The sequence below is a fragment of the Triticum aestivum genome, chromosome 4B (genome assembly GCF_018294505.1).
Source record: "Triticum aestivum cultivar Chinese Spring chromosome 4B, IWGSC CS RefSeq v2.1, whole genome shotgun sequence".
NCBI lineage: Eukaryota > Viridiplantae > Streptophyta > Magnoliopsida > Poales > Poaceae > Triticum > Triticum aestivum.
Genome location: NC_057804.1, coordinates 294,368,280 through 294,388,410, shown reverse-complemented (window position 1 = coordinate 294,388,410; position 20,131 = coordinate 294,368,280).

Sequence of the window (20,131 nt, the reverse complement as noted above, 5' to 3'; positions counted from 1 at the left end):
TTGAACGCGGAGGTGCCGTCCGTTCGGCGCTAGGATCTCCGGTGATAGGATCACGACGAGAACGACTACTTCAACCCCGTTCTTTTGAACGCTTCCGCTCACGATCTACAAAGTGGTATGTAGATGCATCTCCCCTTTCACTCGTTGCTTAGATGAACTCATAGATGGATCTTGGTGAAATCGTAGGAAAATTTTTATTTTCTGCAACGTTCCCCAACAGTGGCATCATGAGCTAGGTCTATGCGTAGTTCTCTATTGCACGAGTAGAACACAATTTTGTTGTGGGCGTAGATCTTGTCAACTTGCTTGCCGCTACTAGTCTTTTCTTGCTTCAGCGGTATTGTGGGATGAAGCGGCCCGGACCGACCTTACACGTACGCTTACGTGAGACAGGTTCCACCGACTGACATGCACTAGTTGCATAAGGTGGCTAGCGGGTGTCTGTCTCTCCTACTTTAGTTGGAGCGGATTAGATGAAAAGGGTCCTTATGAAGGGTAAATAGAAGTTGACAAAATCACGTTGTGGTTATTCGTAGGTAAGAAAACGTTCTTGCTAGAACCCAATTGCAGCCACGTAAAAGATGCAACAACAATTAGAGGACGTCTAACTTGTTTTTGCAGCAATTGTCATGTGATGTGATATGGCCAGAAGTTGTGATGAATGATGAATGATATATTGTGATGTATGAGATCATGTTCTTGTAATAGGAATCACGACTTGCATGTCGATGAGTATGACAACCGGCAGGAGCCATAGGAGTTGTCTTTATTTTTGTATGACCTGCGTGTCATTGAAGAACGCCATGTAAATTACTTTACTTTATTGCTAAACGCGTTAGCCATAGAAGTAGAAGTAGTCGTTGGCGTGACAACTTCATGAAGACACAATGATGGAGATCATGATGATGGAGATCATGGTGTCATGCCGGTGACGAAGATGATCATGGAGCCCCGAAGATGGAGATCGAAGGAGCTATATGATATTGGCCATATCATGTCACTACTATATAATTGCATGTGATGTTTATTATGTTTTATGCATCTTGTTTACTTAGAACGGCGGTAGTAAATAAGATGATCCCTTATAATAATTTCAAGAAAGTGTTCCCCCTAACTGTGCACCGTTGCTAAAGTTCGTCGTTTCGAAGCACCACGTGATGATCGGGTGTGATAGATCCTTACGTTCACATACAACGGGTGTAAGACAGATTTACACATGCAGAACACTTAGGGTTAACTTGACGAGCCTAGCATGTACAGACATGGCCTCGGAACACAGAGACCGAAAGGTCGAACATGAGTCGTATGGAAGATACGATCAACATGGAGATGTTCACCGATGATGACTAGTCCGTCTCACGTGATGATCGGACACGGCCTAGTCGACTCGGATCGTGTAACACTTAGATGACTAGAGGGATGTCTAATCTGAGTGGGAGTTCATTAAATAATTTGATTAGATGAACTTAATTATCATGAACTTAGTCTAAAACTTTTGCAAAATATGTCTTGTAGATCAAATGGCCAACGCTCATGTCAACATGAACTTCAACGCGTTCCTAGAGAAAACCAAGCTGAAAGATGATGGCAGCAACTATTCGGACTGGGTCCGGAACCTGAGGATCATCCTCATAGCAGCCAAGAAAGATTATGTCCTAGATGCACCGCTAGGTGAAGCACCCATCCCAGAGAACCAAGACGTTATGAACACTTGGCAATCACGTGCTGATGATTACTCCCTCGTTCAGTGCGGCATGCTTTACAGCTTAGAACCGGGGCTCCAAAAGCGTTTTGAGAAGCACGGAGCATATGAGATGTTCGAGGAGCTGAAAATGGTTTTCCAAGCTCATGCCCGGGTCGAGAGATATGAAGTCTCCGACAAGTTCTATAGTTGTAAGATGGAGGAAAACAGTTCTGTCAGTGAGCACATACTCAAAATGTCTGGGTTGCACAACCGCCTGTCCCAGCTGGAGATCAACCTCCCGGACGAGGCGGTCATTGACAGAATCCTTCAGTCGCTCCCACCGAGCTACAAGAGCTTTGTGTTGAACTACAATATGCAGGGGATGGTGAAGACCATTCCTGAAGTATTCTCAATGCTGAAGTCAGCAGAGGTTGAAATCAAGAAAGAACATCAAGTGTTGATGGTCAATAAGACCACTAAGTTCAAGAAGGGCAAGGGTAAGAAGAACTTCAAGAAGGACGGCAAAGATGTTGCCGCGCCCGGTAAGCCAGTTGCCGGGAAGAAGTCAAAGAATGGACCCAAGCCTGAGACTGAGTGCTTTTATTGCAAGGGGAAGGGTCACTGGAAGCGGAACTGCCCCAAATACTTAGCGGACAAGAAGGCCGGCAACACTAAAGGTATATTTGATATACATGTAATTGATGTGTACCTTACCAGTACTCGTAGTAACTCCTGGGTATTTGATACCGGTGCCGTTGCTCACATTTGTAACTCACAGCAGGAGCTGCGGAATAAGCGGAGACTGGCGAAGGACGAGGTGACGATGCGCGTCGGGAATGGTTCCAAGGTCGATGTGATCGCCGTCGGCACGCTACCTCTACATTTACCTACGGGATTAGTTTTAAACCTCAATAATTGTTATTTAGTGCCAAGTTTGAGCATGAACATTGTATCTGGATCTCGTTTGATACGAGATGGCTACTCATTTAAATCCGAGAATAATGGTTGTTCTATTTATATGAGAGATATGTTTTATGGTCATGCCCCGATGGTCAATGGTTTATTCTTAATGAATCTCGAACGTAATGTTACACATATTCATAGCGTGAATACCAAAAGATGTAAAGTTGATAACGATAGTCCCACATACTTGTGGCACTGCCGCCTTGGTCACATTGGTGTCAAGCGCATGAAGAAGCTCCATGCTGATGGACTTTTAGAGTCTCTCGATTATGAATCATTTGACACATGCGAACCATGCCTCATGGGCAAAATGACCAAGACTCCGTTCTCCGGAACAATGGAGCGAGCAACCAACTTGTTGGAAATCATACATACCGATGTGTGCGGTCCAATGAGCGTTGAGGCTCGCGGAGGATATCGTTATGTTCTCACTCTCACTGATGACTTGAGTAGATATGGGTATGTCTACTTGATGAAACACAAGTCTGAGACCTTTGAAAAGTTCAAGGAATTTCAGAATGAAGTAGAGAATCAACGTGACCGAAAGATAAAATTCTTACGATCGGATCGTGGAGGAGAATATTTAAGTCACGAATTTGGTACACACTTAAGAAAATGTGGAATCGTTTCACAACTCACGCCGCCTGGAACACCTCAGCGTAACGGTGTGTCCGAACATCGTAATCGCACTCTATTGGATATGGTGCGATCTATGATGTCTCTTACCGATTTACCGCTATCATTTTGGGGATACGCTCTAGAGACAGCTACATTCACTTTAAATAGGGCACCGTCTAAATCCGTTGAGACGACACCGTATGAATTATGGTTTGGGAAGAAACCTAAGCTGTCGTTTCTAAAAGTTTGGGGATGCGATGCTTATGTCAAGAAACTTCAACCTGAAAAGCTCGAACCCAAGTCGGAAAAATGCGTCTTCATAGGATACCCTAAGGAAACCATTGGGTATACCTTCTACTTAAGATCCGAGGGCAAGATCTTTGTTGCCAAGAACGGATCCTTTCTGGAAAAAGAGTTTCTCTCGAAAGGAGTAAGTGGGAGGAAAGTAGAACTCGATGAAGTACTACCTCTTGAACCGGAAAGTAGTGCAGCTCAGGAAAACGTTCCTGTGGTGCCTACACCGACTGGAGAGGAAATTAATGATGATGATCAAGGTACTTCTGATCAAGTTGCTACTGAACTTCGTAGGTCCACAAGGACACATTCCACACCAGAGTGGTATGGCAACCCTGTCCTGGAAATCATGTTGTTAGACAACGGTGAACCTTCGAACTATGAAGAAGCGATGGTGGGCCCAGATTCCAACAAATGGCTAGAAGCCATGCAATCCGAGATAGAATCCATGTATGAAAACAAAGTATGGACTTTGACTGACTTGCCCGATGATCGGCGAGCGATAGAAAACAAATGGATCTTTAAGAAGAAGACGGACGCGGATGGTAATGTAACCATCTATAAAGCTCGACTTGTCGCTAAGGGTTATTGGCAAGTTCAAGGGATTGACTACGATGAGACTTTCTCTCCAGTAGCGAAGCTTAAGTCCGTCCGAATCATGTTAGCAATTGCCGCATACTATGATTATGAGATATGGCAGATGGACGTCAAAACGGCATTCCTTAACGGGCATCTTAAGGAAGAACTGTATATGATGCAGCCGGAGGTTTTGTCGATCCTAAGAATGCTAACAAAGTATGCAAGCTCCAGCGATCCATTTATGGGCTGGTGCAAGCATCTCGGAGTTGGAACATTCGCTTTGATGAGATGATCAAAGCGTTTGGGTTTATGCAGACTTATGGAGAAGCCTGCGTTTACAAGAAAGTGAGTGGGAGCTCTGTAGCATTTCTCATATTATATGTAGATGACATACTTTTGATGGGAAATGATATAGAATTCTTGGACAGCATTAAGGCCTACTTGAATAAGTGTTTTTCAATGAAGGACCTTGGAGAAGCTGCTTACATATTAGGCATCAAGATCTATAGGGATAGATCGAGACGCCTCATAGGTCTTTCACAAAGCACATACCTTGATAAGATTTTGAAGAAGTTCAAAATGGATCAGTCCAAGAAAGGGTTCTTGCCTGTACTGCAAGGTGTGAGATTGAGCTCGGCTCAATGCCCGACCACGGCAAAAGATAAAGAAGAGATGAGCGTCATCCCCTATGCCTCAGCCATAGGATCTATTATGTATGCCATGCTGTGTACCAGACCTGATGTAAACCTTGCCGTAAGTTTGGTAGGAAGGTACCAAAGTAATCCCGGCAAGGAACACTGGACAGCGGTCAAGAATATCCTGAAGTACCTGAAAAGGACAAAGGACATGTTTCTCGTTTATGGAGGTGACGAAGAGCTCGTCGTAAAGGGTTACGTCGACGCTAGCTTCGACACAGATCTGGATGACTCTAAGTCACAAACCGGATACGTGTATATGTTGAATGGTGGAGCAGTAAGCTGGTGCAGCTGCAAGCAGAGCGTCGTGGCGGGATCTACATGTGAAGCGGAGTACATGGCAGCCTCGGAGGCAGCGCATGAAGCAATTTGGGTGAAGGAGTTCATCACCGACCTAGGAGTCATACCCAATGCGTCGGGGCCGATCAAACTCTTCTGTGACAACACTGGAGCTATTGCCCTTGCCAAGGAGCCCAGGTTTCACAAGAAGACCAGGCACATCAAGCGTCGCTTCAACTCCATCCGTGAAAATGTTCAAGATGGAGACATAGATATTTGCAAAGTACATACGGATCTGAATGTCGCAGATCCGTTGACTAAACCTCTCTCGCGAGCAAAACATGATCAACACCAGAACTCTATGGGTGTTCGATTCATCACAATGTAACTAGATTATTGACTCTAGTGCAAGTGGGAGACTGTTGGAAATATGCCCTAGAGGCAATAATAAATGGATTATTATTATATTTCCTTGTTCATGATAATTGTCTTTTATTCATGCTATAATTGTATTATCCGGAAATCGTAATACACGTGTGAATACATAGACCACAATACGTCCCTAGTAAGCCTCTAGTTGACTAGCTCGTTGGTCAACAGATAGTCATGGTTTCCTGACTATGGACATTAGATGTCGTTGACAACGGGATCACATCATTAGGAGAATGATGTGATGGACAAGACCCAATCCTAAGCATAGCACAAGATCGTGTAGTTCGTTTTGCTAGAGCTTTTCCAATGTCAAGTATCTCTTCCTTAGACCATGAGATCGTGTAACTCCCGGATACCGTAGGAGTGCTTTGGGTGTACCAAACGTCACAACGTAACTGGGTGACTATAAAGGTGCACTACAGGTATCTCCGAAAGTGTCTGTTGGGTTGACACGGATCGAGACTGGGATTTGTCACTCCGTGTTACGGAGAGGTATCACTGGGCCCACTCGGTAGTGCATCATCATAATGAGCTCAAAGTGACCAAGTGTCTGGTCACGGGATCATGCATTACGGTACGAGTAAAGTGACTTGCCGGTAACGAGACTGAACGAGGTATTGGGATACCGACGATCGAGTCTCGGGCAAGTAACATACCGTCTGACAAAGGGAATAGTATATGGGGTTGCTTGAACCCTCGACATCGTGGTTCATCCGATGAGATCATCGAGGAGTATGTGGGAGCCAACATGGGTATCCAGATCCCGCTGTTGGTTATTGACCGGAGAACCGTCTCGGTCATGTCTGCATGTCTCCCGAACCCGTAGGGTCTACACACTTAAGGTTCGGTGACGCTAGGGTTGTATGAATATGAGTATGCAGCAAACCGAATGTTGTTCGGAGTCCCGGATGAGATCCTGGACGTCACGAGGAGTTCCGGAATGGTCCGGAGGTAAAGAAAACTATATAGGAAGTGTTGTTTCGGCCATCGGGAAAGTTTCGGGGTCACCCGGTATTGTACCGGGACCACCGGAAGGGTCCCGGGGGTCCACCGGGTGGGGCCACCTATCCCGGAGGGCCCCGTGGGCTGAAGTGGGAGGGGAACCAGCCCCTAGTGGGCTGGTGCGCCCCCCCCCTGGCCCCCCTGCGCCTAGGGTTGGAAACCCTAGGTGGGGGGGGGGGCGCACCACTTGCCTTGGGGGGCACTCCACCCCCCTTGGCCGCCGCCCCCCTTGGGAGATTGATCTCCCAGGGCCGGCGCCCCCCCTGGGGGCCTATATAAAGGAGGGCAGGGGGGAGGGCAGCCGCACCCAAGTCTTGGCGCCTCCCTCCCCCTGCTACACCTCGTTCTCCTCCCGCAGCAGCTTGGCGAAGCCCTGCCGGAGTTCTGCTGCATCCACCACCACGCCGTCGTGCTGTTGGATCATCATCAACCTCTCCTTCCCCCTTGCTGGATCAAGACGGAGGAGACGTCACGCTGACCGTACGTGTGTTGAACGCGGAGGTGCTGTCCGTTCGGCGCTAGGATCTCCGGTGATAGGATCACGACGAGAACGACTACTTCAACCCCGTTCTTTTGAATGCTTCCGCTCGCGATCTACAAAGTGGTATGTAGATGCATCTCCCGTTTCACTCGTTGCTTAGATGAACTCATAGATGGATCTTGGTGAAACCGTAGGAAAATTTTTATTTTCTGCAACGTTCCCCAACACTTTTGTGTCTCCTTAATTCCTCTAATATCATGGTTTCTCTTTTTGTCAAAAGCTTCATTCACAACAAACTCAACAAGAACTCGTGAGATAGGTTAGTATAAACCAATGCAAAACCATATCATTTTCTACTGTAACAAATCACTAACATTATTATTCAACATTGAATAATAAATGCCTCTGCATATTTAATACTCCTATCCTCAAATAGAATCATTAAACGAGCAAACATATGCAAACAATGCAAACATAACAGCAATCTGCCAAAACAGTATAGTCTGTAAAGAATGCAAAAGTATCAATACTTCCCTAACTCCAAAAATTATGAACTAAAATTCCCACTGTAACAAATTTATCGGAGCTCAATATGCAAAACGATTCAACATTATACCACTCTTTTACTTTTATAGGGAATTCTTGCAACAACGGTAAACTTTCTGATTCAAACAGCAACATGTATACTAGCAAAATAAGCATGGCAAAGGCTATCCTTGACTTCTTTATTGAAACTAAAGATGCAAAACATTACTATAACTAACAGCAAGTAACTACTAGCAAAAGAAAAGGACACTCCAAGCAAAACAGATATCATGTGGCGAATAAAAATATAGCTCCAAGTAAAGTTACCGATGAACGAAGACGAAGGAGGGGATGCCATCCGGGGCATCTCCAAGCTTAGGATTTTGGTTGTCCTTGAATATTACCTTGGGGTCACTTGGGCATCCCCAAGCTTAGGATATTGCCACTCCTTATTCCATAGTCCATTGAATCTTTACCCATAACTTGACAACTTCACAACACAAAACTCAACAGAAAACTCGTAAGCTCCATTAGTATAAGAAAATAAAATCACCACTTAGGTACTGTAATGAACTCATTCTAAATTCATATTGGTGTAATATCTACTGTACTCCAACTTTTATAAGGTTCATAGCACTTAATACTAGCCATAGATTCATCAAAATAAGCAAACAACACATAGAAAACAGAATCTGTCAAAAACAGAACAGTCTGTAGTAATCTCTATCAAACATATACTTATGGAACTCCAAAAGTCCTACAAAATTAGGAAGTCCTAAGAAATTCGTGTACCAACCTAGAGCAAAAAGAATCAGATCAGAAGCACGTTTCTGTGAATTAACAAAAGTAATTTACTGGGTGCAAAAGTTTCTGATTTTCAGCAGGATCAACACAACTATCACCGTAAGCCATCCTAAAGGTCTTACTTGTCACTTTATTGAAACAAAAGCTATAAAACATGATTACTACAGTAGCATAATCATGTGAACACACAAAAACAGTAAGGATAAGTATTGGGTTGTCTCCCAACAATCACTTTTCTTTAATGCCTTTCTAGCTAGGCATGATGATGATAATGATGCTCACATAAAAGATAAGAATTGAAACATAACGGGAGCATCATGAAGCATATGACTAGCACGTTTAAGTCTAACCCACTTCCTATGCATAGGGATTTTGTGAGCAAACAACTTATGGGAACAAGGATCAACTAGCATAGGAAGGTAAGCATAGCTTCAAAATTTTCAACACATTGAGAGGAAACTTGGCATTATTGCAATTCCTACAAGCATATATTCCCCCCTCATAATAATTTTCAGTAGCATCATGAATCAATTCAACAATATAACCAACACCTAAAGCATTCTTTTCATGATCTACAAGAATAGAATTTTTTCTAATCTCCACATAAGCAAACTTCTTCTTTATGGGGTACGTATCATCACAATAATCATCATAGATAGGAGGCATGCTTTCATCATAGTAAATTTGCTCATCAAAGCTTGGGGGGCAAAAAATATCATCTTCATCAAACATAGCTTCCCCAAGCTTGAGGCTTTGCATATCATTAGCATCATGGATATTCAAGGAATTCATACTAACAACATTGCAATCATGCTCATCATTCACATATTTCATGCCAAGCATTCTATGTAATTCTTCTTCTAGCACTTTGATACAATTTTCCTTTCCATCATACTCACGCAAGATTTTAAAAAGGTGAAGCGTATGAGACAAACTAAATTCCATTTTTTGTAATTTTCTTTTATAGACTAACTAGTGCTAAAACAAGAAACAAAAAGATTCGATTGCAAGATCTAAATATATATCTTCAAGCACTCACCTCCCCAGCAACGGCGCCAGAAAAGAGCTTGATGTCTACTACACAACCTTCTTCTTGTAGACGTTGTTGGGCCTGCAAGTGCACAGGTTTGTAGGACAGTAGCAAATTTCCCTGAAGTGGATGACCTAAGGTTTATCAATCCGTGGGAGGCGTAAGATGAAGATGGTCTCTCTCAAGCAACCCTGCAACCAAATAACAAAAAGTCTCTTGTGTCCCCAACACACCCAATGCAATGGTAAATTGTATAGGTGCACTAGTTCGGCGAAGAGATGGTGATACAAGTGCAAAATAGATAGTAGATATAAGTATTTGTAATCTGAAAATATAAAAACAGCAAGGTAACTAAAGATAAAAGTGAGCGTAAACGGTATTGCAATGATAGGAAACAAGGCCTAGGGTTCATACTTTCACTAGTGCAAGTTATCTCAACAATAATAACATAGATACATCATATAACAAGCCCTCAACATGCAAAAAAGAGTCACTCCAAAGCCACTAATAGCGGAGAACAAACATAGAGATTATCGTAGGGTACGAAACCACCTCAAAGTTATTCTTTCGGATCAATCTATAAAAGAGTTCGTACTAGAATAACACCTTAAGATACAAATCAACCAAAACCCTAATGTCACCTAGATACTACATTGTCACCTCAAGTATCCATGGGCATGATTATACAATATGCATCACACAATCTCAGATTCATCCAACCAACATAAAAGTACTTCAAAGAGTGCCCCAAAGTTTCTATCGGAGAGTCAAGAACGTGTGCCAACCCCTATGCATAGCTTCCCAATGTCACGAACCCCGCAATTTGATCACCAAAACATACATCAAGTGGCACATGATATCCCATTGTCACCATAGATAATCACGGCAAGACATACATCAAGTGTTCTCATAAAAGACTCAATCCAATAAGATAACTTCAAAGGGGAAACTCAATTCATCACAAGAGAGTAGAGGGGGAGAAACATCATAAGATCCAACTACAATAGCAAAGGTTGGGATACATCAAGATCGTGCCATCGAGGGAACACGAGAGAGAACACGAGAGAGAGAGATCAAACACATAGCTACAGGTACATACCCTCAGCCCCGAGGGTGAACTACTCCCTCCTCGTCATGGATAGCGCCGGGATGATGAAGATGGCCATCAGTGATGGGATCCCCCTCCGACAGGGTGCCGAGAAGGGCTCCCAAGAGGTTTTTGGTGGCTACAGAGGCTTGCAGCGGCGGAACTCCCGATCTATCTTCTGTTCTGGAAGTTTTAGGGTACGTAGGTATATATGGGGAAAGGAGTACGTCGGTGGAGCTACGGGGGGCCCACGAGGCAGGGGGGCGTGCCCGGGGGGGGGGGGGGGTGGGCGCGCCCCCCATCCTCGTGGGCAGCCCGTATCTCCCCTGACGAGCACTCCAAGTTCCCTGGGTTGCTTTGCTTCCAAAAATAACTTCTCCAATTGATTTCGGTCCATTTTGACTCCGTCTGATATTCCTTTTCCTCGAAACACTGAAATAGGCATAAAACAGCAAATCTGGGCTGGGCCTCTGGTTAACAGGTTAGTCCCAAAAATAATATAAAAGTGGATATTAAAGCCCAATATTGCCTAAAATAGTAGATAAAGTAGCATGGAGCAATCAAAAATTATAGATACATTGGAGACGTATCAAGGGCCTATGTGGAGGAGAGAGATGTGAGAAAGTAAGGGGACGAGATCTCATGCAAGAGCCTAGCTATATACACATTCCTAGTTAAATACAATAAATATGAAGAAAGAGATAGAGAGGAGATGGAAAAAGTACTAATACAATAGCCAACCTTATATATTTTTTGTGGGAAATAGCCAACCTTATAGCACAGAGTACTGTATGAGTGCATATAGATGATGGCTATAGATGACACGACAGTTATTTATAGCCATCGGCTGGCTATATTATTATTAACCATGCTCTAATGCATTTTTTCAAAACCGCCTTTGACTATTGACAAGATTAATAGTACATGAGATGTATAATGTGAAAATTATATCATTGGAAGCTCCTTTCACATAAGAGTTTGACCGTATGCTTTGTGTAAGTTGCATGTCATATATTATTACTCTAACATTTGGTCAAAGTTAGCCTAAAAAATGCATTAGGCCCTATATAGTAAATGGAAGGAGGGAGTAGTAGTGGAAGTGGATCCTCTGACATAGGTATCCCTGCCTTACCCTCCCTTTCGGTCACTTACTAGCGGACCCGATGCTTGCTAGGCCCTGCATGTCAGTTACTCAATGGGTTCAACCACGTCAGGGGATCCTCATCCGTAGTATACTCCCTCTATTTTTATTTACTCCGCATAAAATGGAGGGAGTTCTAGTATAAATGACGCGGGTGGGGGAGGGGGAGGGACGTCAGTTTGCTCTCAACTGCGGTACCACAAGCGAGCAAAAACGCAAGACGAAGCGCGTTCCATTCGGTGAGCGACGTGGAGGGTCCAGCGTGCTGGGTTGCAACGTGAACGCGACAAGAGCGATGTATAGTCAAGACCGATTGACCGGTCGTCACCAGAACCACTATTCACATTAGAACCTTCGTTGCTCGCCCTACGCAGGTCGCCTGACTTTCATCATTTGGGTCAGTCTACCATTTCAAGTGGTTGGATGAATGTCGTACGTCTCCTAACCCTGCTGTCGGATATCGAGTTCCGGCAAAACCCTTAAGGTTCGAACTTTGGGGTGCGCGCGAAGATCTTCCCCCTACCGATCCACGTCCCAGCGCCTCGCTGAGAATCTAAGCTAAACGATGAACAACACAAGGGACACAAGATTTATAATGGTTTAGGCCACCGTTGTGGTGTAATACCCTAATCCAGTGTGTGGTGTGGTGGATTGCCTCAGGGGCTGATGATGAACAGTACAAGGGAAGAACAACCTCGTGAGAGGTGTTCTTGTGGTGGTGGTTTTCTTCGGAAGGATTCGATCCCCTCCTACTGTGGTGGCTATCTCTATATATAGAGGCCCTGGTCCTCTTCCCAAATATTGAGCGGGAAGGGCGCCAACAACGGCCAGTTTGAAGGGGAACATCTAGTACAAGTTATCCTGACTAAAGTTGGTCTTCGACTGCCAAAGGCACTGGCGATGACGCCGTCTTGGGCTCCACAATGACCTCCGTCCTGCCGCTCAACTGGTCTTGGTCTTGTTGCACCGGAATGGTAGCCTTTGCTTGATGCCTCGGTACTCCGCGCCTGGGCTTGCCCCTTTGCACCAAAGAGGAAACAAGGACACTGCACAGGCCGGCGCCCGCATGGCACCCGCCTGGTCTCGATCACCATGGCTTGCGTCATGAGCACCTCGCGAGGTACCCTTGCCTTGATCTCTCTGCCTCCTCGCGAGCCGGCTTGGTGAGGCCGTGCCTGAGGAAGCCTGTCGTCGTCCGCCCCGCAAGGCTTGGCCCATCGCGAAGGTCTTGAGCTTGAGTTGATGAAGATGGGCCGTACTGGGCCACCACTTGAGCCACACCGCAGGCTTCAGGCAGGCAAGTCTGGGGACCCCCATTCCCAAAACACTAACACCTGCTTCCTCACCTCTTCTTCTTCCCCAACAGACCACCGCATGGTCCGTATGGATCCTCCCCAACATGCGGTTGGATAAATTGTATGAATAAAAATTATGTGTCAGCGGTAGGATGCCTGAGTTTGGTTTATTCACATGTGGTAGCATGTGTCAGTGAGGCTGCGTTCCTTGGTTGGGGTTGCGGCGTGTAGGAGCGACTGTGTGAGGGTGCGGTGTGACCGCGGCATGCAGGAGCGGTCGTGTGAGGGTGCGGTGCGACCGCGATAGCCGTGAGCCAGTGTACCTCCATTTCATTTTGAAAACTTTAGGTAAACTTGGCAAAAATGTGTGGCAAAGTATGGCAATGCAAGGCCTAGACCCAAATAGGATAAGTACGTACGTACTTGGAGTACTAGTTTTAAAAAAGAAAGGCGGGGTTTTCCTTCGCGGGATTAATCGATACAAATCCTCGTTTGACGTGTCAATTAATCCGTATTTTTCTCCAAAGCCCAAAGAGCTAACCATTTCACTCCTCATCGCTTGATTAATGCAGCGCCATGCAAACCAACCTTCTCACTTCCGCATGCATGCAATGGTATAATGTGCTTGGTTGCTAGTACGAGGCAAACCCCATCTATTTTGCCTTGATTATTGTTAGTGGCCTTTTGCAAATTGTAATTTGATATACTGGCCTTGTGTACAAAAAAATGGAGGTAGTAACTATATTTGACTTCCTTCCCCATTGTGGTGACGTCGACGATATCTTGAACGTTGTGGTTTGGCGAAGTGCGTTCGACGGAGAACACCATTGAGGGAGAGCACGGTAAGTCATTCACAAGTGCCGCTTGCAAGCTGAGACAACCGCCTTATTTGCATCTGGGAAATCCGTTCAACCAAAGGACGCGTAAATGTACTAGTACTACTAGTACACAATAGCGTCGTCCGTCAAGCTTAGTGTGGTGAGGTGGTTTCTCGAAGAATATGATGGAGAAGCGGAGTCAGCTTAGAGTGAAATGATGGTTGCTTCTCCCGTGCTTTGTGATTTGACGCCTCACTGCTTTGTGATTGGTGATAGAAGGGACAGGGGAGTAGACTCTGTGCTCTATACTGTACATGCATCCAAGCACGGTAGAAAGAGGAGAGATGTTGAATTTTTCTATTCCTTCAATCAATCAATTAGGGAGCTTCGGTTCCATCTTTTTGGCTTTGGCAGCACCGTCCACAATGGTTCCCATCGATGCCAAAAGCTATTTTCACATTTAGCTACACATTGTGGATGCCCTTAACCGTACAACTTGGTTTTGCTCCTATGTGCTATCTATACAAATCTCAGTTATATTGATCTAAAAAATTATAGAATCAAGATTCGTAAAAAGGAGGTGATTTTGCCGCGCGGATGGCGGGGGAGGTTTCTTATTTTTAGAGGACGTTGTCCTAGCGGTTTGCTAACATGCCGTCCCACGTGTCAGTGCTTTACCAAGCCGATCCGCATCCCACATGAGGTAGAACAACGACTGAAGCAATAGATGGTTAACTTGAAGAAGATGAGGGAGAAGCGGATTCAGCAACGAGGGAAATGATGGGTTCTTCGCCCCTCCAACTTCTTTTTTTAGCATTATTACTTCGTCCCTCCAACTTAACTGCGGGAAAGGTGCAGCTTTGTGATTTGATGCCTCATTGCTCATTACTATGTCGGCGCCATGACTGGGATGCTTCACCCCGGCTGCTCTGCACTATATTTCGGTATGGCACGTGGAACCGATAGCTTGATGCTCCACATGTGGACGAAAGGACTAGAAGATTTATGAAAGCGAGCGCTCCACTATTACGACGGAGGAGTACAAAACACGGTGGCCCAGTGAACTGCCACTTGTACTGCATAATACTATAGTTTTGCTATTTCGCCTGATCCATCGATACAAACCCGATTAAACAGGAAAGGGCGGGATTTTTCCCGCGTGGTAGATGATACTGGCCATACATTTCAAAGGCAATTTTAAAGTATGCAAACTGAATAATTAAGTAACACTATGATATCTAGTAAAACTAAAAACACATATGATTTATTGTGTTAGAGTATAGTAGTAGTGCTATATTGCATAGTTGTTAGATGTAACATGCGAGAATATGTAGAGATGTAGTTTTGGAGGGCCTACAGAAAGAAAAGTGTAATACGGCCACCGAACTTCAGAATACGCTGATTACGGTCACAATATACGTTTCACGGTGATTATACAGTCACTTGCTCACGGTTCAACATCGGATACACTCCGTTGACTGGCCAAATAGTCTGCGTGGCACCATGTTGACTAGTTAAGTTGACCATGTTCCTTGTGGGTCCCACCTATCAGTTCGCATAGGAAAAAGGTCAGATAAACACATATTTACGCAGGCGCGACAAGACTCCAACCCGTGCGCGGGAATCACCTAGTTGTGTATGTGTCTGTCAGGGCCTGATGTGTGCGCATGCACGTGTAGGTTGAGCACTTGAGCGTGAGAGTGTGTGTTGGTTGTGTGGTGTGTGCATGCATGTGTGCGTGTGTGCGTGTGAGTGTTGCATGCGTGCGTGTGTACGTGTGTGTGTTGTTTGCGTGCGTGGCTGCATGTGTTCGTGTGAGTGTTGCATGCATGCATTTCGTGTGCATTCGTGCATGTGTGTATAATCACCACACCAGCTCCTGTGTATTAAAACAGACGGCTCAACAAACCAATACAAGGCCACCTTGTCCGTTGTGCCCGCGGTCATGACTTCGAACCACCGTCCAATATTTTTTGGCATTTGTTTTCATTCTTACTAGAAAGATGCCCGTGCGTTGCACGTAACATCAAGATACATTTGTATGACTAGTTTATCTTGTGAGAGAAAAGGATGAACGAGGTAAGGCCTTATTTGCAAATGTGGAGAGGTGTGTGGGTACCTTTTTGCAAAATTGCCGTAGTTTCCTTCCTATCCATCAGATATAAATCGGACGGCCTATATTGCAGGATGGCAGGCACACCATCATCACTAACTCTGTTTTTTATAAGAGTTTAGAGTAGATACAAGCCGACATGTGGGCCCAATGGTAGTGAGATAATGTAATGCAACACTAGAGGTGCGACGTGGAGCGTTTAACTGGTCAACTAGTCATGTCTTGAGTAAATACAGAGTTGTACGGTGAGCCTGTGACTGTATAATAACCACAAAACATAAATGGTGACCGTAATGAGTGGATTCTAAAGTCCAATGTAGGTATCGTGCTTTCTCTCCAAATACAATGATCGTCACTGTATATATTGCGAGAGAAAAATGAAACATGCGTTAATGTGCTGGGGGCTTACTTTTAGAGGACCTAGAGATAGTTTGTGTGTGTACGTGAAAGGGGCGTAGAGGGGGTGTATGCGATGGAGAGAGAGATGCTCTTCGTTTCTCTTTATTATGACTAACTTCATATATAGTATAAAAATATACAAATTCACAGTGCGGAACAAATATCATTGTGGGCACCATGCAATGCAAATTAACGTTCATACTTCTCCATATCACTTTTTAATGTTGTATACATATAGAAATTCAAAAATAATTTTTTGGCCACACTTTATTCAAAAGGAATGTTGTATGTGCAATAAACGTGAAGAGAGGGCTTTTTAGGTCAATGGGTACGTGATGTAACATGTGTGAATATGTAGTTGATGTATTTGGCAGGGCCTAGAGAGGTTTGTGTGTGTATTATGTATTCGAGAGAGGCATGGATAGAGGGGCCGGCGGGGGGGGGCTTTGGAGAGATAGCACGAGAAATGAGAGTGGTCTAGAGAGAGAGTGAGACGAATATGGTGTCACGGCGAGAGCTTCGCTTGAGTGTGGATATGCAAGGAGGGAGGGGATAGATGCACCATGAGATTTTTTGTGTGTTTTGTATGTGTTGGTATGTGTGGGTGTGAGAAGATAACGAGACCTGGGGTAGAGGGTGTGTCACCACGTGAGGTCCGGTGGGTCGAGGTGAGGCCCTTCGTTCGGTTCCGTCCTGCGCCACATTGGTCGGCCCATGACGCATTTAGGGAGACCCATGGATGACTAGTCGTACGAGACAAAGATATCAGAATTGTGAAGGACTCTGTGTCCACTGACAAAGCCGGCTAGGATTTATAACCCTAGGTTCTCGGACTAAGGTAACCCCTTATCTCTGATATTACTATTCATCCAACCTAACTTTAAGGGGCATCCTATAGAATGCTCTGCTAGAATCATACTCGTCAATTAGGAAGAGAGGTGTGAGACAATGCGTGAGAGACAAGCCTAAAGATAATGTGCGTACAGGAGACACATAGGCAGGTCTATGTATATAGAAAGGGTCGATGGGGATTGTGCGTGTTATTCTTGTGAGAGGAAGAGTGCTTGCGATAAAGGTTAGTGAAAATAGTTATAAATGGTTACGAGAGGGAGGGAGGGTTATATCGAGAGCATGTCTGCGAGAAAGACACCTCGGGAGAGAGTGTGTGAGCATGTGTGAGAGACCACCGATGGAGAGTGAAACTACACGTAAAAGACTCATGTACACATTGATTAATGGATTTGATGGATCTACAAGCTGTCCATAGAATGCCTTTTTATAAAAATGAGTAAAAGTACCCATTAAATTAGGCATGATTTTAGAAACATTAGAAATTGGTTTCACTAGATTTGGAGTTGAAATGAATATAATATGGATTTTGGAAGTGGACTTATGTGGATAAATGACCTTTTTAAAGGGTCCAGTGAAAACCAAGAACAACAAAAATGTCCACTATGGCCCATTAAATAGACCTTCATTTATGGAGTCAATAGAAATTTGATTCATCAAATTTGGAGGTAATATGAATATTTGGGAGATTTTACAAGTTTCAGGAAAAAGAAAAAGACAAAGGAGGGGGGGATTTATACCTATACTGCGCACTGGGTGCATCATAGCGCCGCAGTGCACTGGGCCGGCCCAGCGGCTCGGCCACGCGGGCGACAGGGCGACGTCGAAGGCGTCTTCGCCCAAGTACGCTTCCACTTAAACGGACAGGCCCGCCTGCTGGGTCGCTGACGTGCGGGCCCCAGCGGCAGGTCTTCTTCCACCTCCCGCGCGCGCTCTGGCCGCACGGAGGAGCGGCTCCCGACAGCGATAGCCGGGGTTACAAAGTGTCTCCGGCGACGCTCCGCCCATCGGCGTTCTCAGGAGGATGAGCCGCATCCATCGGTGTACGGCTCGCTTGCCGAGGAGAGCCGTAGCAGCGACGGCCTGGACGACCGCGGAAGAGGCCATCGGCCATCTTCGGCTTCGAGCATACGACACTCCTCGGGATGAACGGTGGAGGGGAAAGGGCTTGTGGTGGTGACAAGAGGGTGCGGGGCTGTCCAGGGGGAAGAGAGAGGGGTCGAGGCCTACGGATTTGAGCTGCGGTCGGCGGCTCGGCTACGGCCTAGGAGGAGGATGGAAAGCGCGAGGAGGGGAGTGGGTTGGTCCAGGGGGTGCACGGGAGAGAGGGGGGCCAGGGACAACCTTAAGTAGGAGGCGGCGAGGTGCACCGTGGACAGGGCGCTCGACCTCCGCTGCAACAGCACTGGCGACCGTTTGAGGGGGGTGAGAGTGTCTGAGGCGTACGTGGGAGTCGTTTAGGTCATGGGGGAGGGAGAGGAGAGGAAGGGCAGGGCTCTAGCGCTCGCGCATGCGAGGCCATGCATTGGCCGAGCCGGGCGGCGTCGGGCACGAGCAGCAGGGGGTGAGAGGGAAAGGGAGAGGGAGGGATCTGCACGATTGTTGTGTTGCGGACATCGAGGGCCTCGACTGGCGTGAGGGGGAGGCTCGAGGTGGTCGGGGGACGCGGCATCAACGGTCGGGAGCGTGATGACGTGCTCTAGAGTGCGTCTTTGGCCGGCATCCGCGGCTTTTCCGCGCGCACTCGCAAGCCCACTTGTGTCTGGCGTCTGAAGGAGGAATAAACAAGAGGGGTGGAGGCCTTGGATGCTTTGGAACTTGCCAGGAGTGAGAGAGAGATGAGAGAGGGAGGGGAAGGTGGCTGTCTAGAGAGGGAAAATGGGTCTCTGCCCCCCTTAATCATTGCTCCTTGGGCAGCCAGGCATGCAGGAGGTAAAGGAGGAGCAGATGAGGCTGTGGGAACAAGTTGAGCTCATGGAGATTAGTGGAAATGGACGAAACATGCATTTTAAGTTTCTGCCAGAAGGTGTTTGATGGTGGTTTGGGCAAGCAAATTGATTCCAAATGATATGAAGATTAACAGGATCAAGTGTCATATAGAAATGAGGTTGATCACCAAGTTGGAGCTCATTTGAAGAAAGTTGACAATGCAACTTTGGTAAACCCTAGAAATCAATAGAAATGGGCTTTCCAAGATTTATCCATGCAAATCTATTATCCTTGATGCACCACTTGGTGTAGTATCATCATTTGAGGTTCTGAAGATGTCCGCAAAAGTTGAGATCAAAAGGAGAAAGTTGCCAATGTAGAGTTGTTCAAATTTGGTTCTGGACAAGAAGGGTTTTGGGGCACTTTGATCAAGTTAACTTGTTCTCCAACTTGTGCTACTTGGTCTAGATGATTTATTAGACCATTTTAGCATGTGGACCAAGCTTGAGAGTATTTGGGAAAGTTTGCTGATGCAAAGTTGTTCAAACTTGGAAAAGGGCAGAAATGGTTTTGAGAGGGTTTCATGGGGTTATACTATTCTCCATGACATGAGACTTGGCAAGATCATAAAATATGTCATATGTGACATGATAGAATTTTCTTGGAATTTTTAGAGAACAATTCCTTTGTAATAATTTCAAAAACTTGAAATATCCAAGAAGGGTTTTTGAGGGATTTGACCCATATTTTGAACATGACCATGTGTTTAAACCCTTGTATATGGACAATATATGTCCACTGGGTTTCCCTAAATTTTTACAAATATTTTTAAAGCATTTAAATAATTTTAACCTACTAAATACCATTTCTGGCCTAAAGAAAAGCTTTTAAATAAAATAGGAAAATAAGTTTTAAAATTATATTTTTGGGGTTTATGGGTGTGCTATATCTAATAGGAGTCAAATATATTTTTGGAAATATTTTTACTGCCCTTAATTAAGTACTTGCAGTGCAAATCTCAATTTAGGGGTTATTGGAAAACTAATTTTTGAAAATACTATTTGGCCAAATTATTTTTGGAAGAAATTATTTTTATGTCCTATACACATGGCAT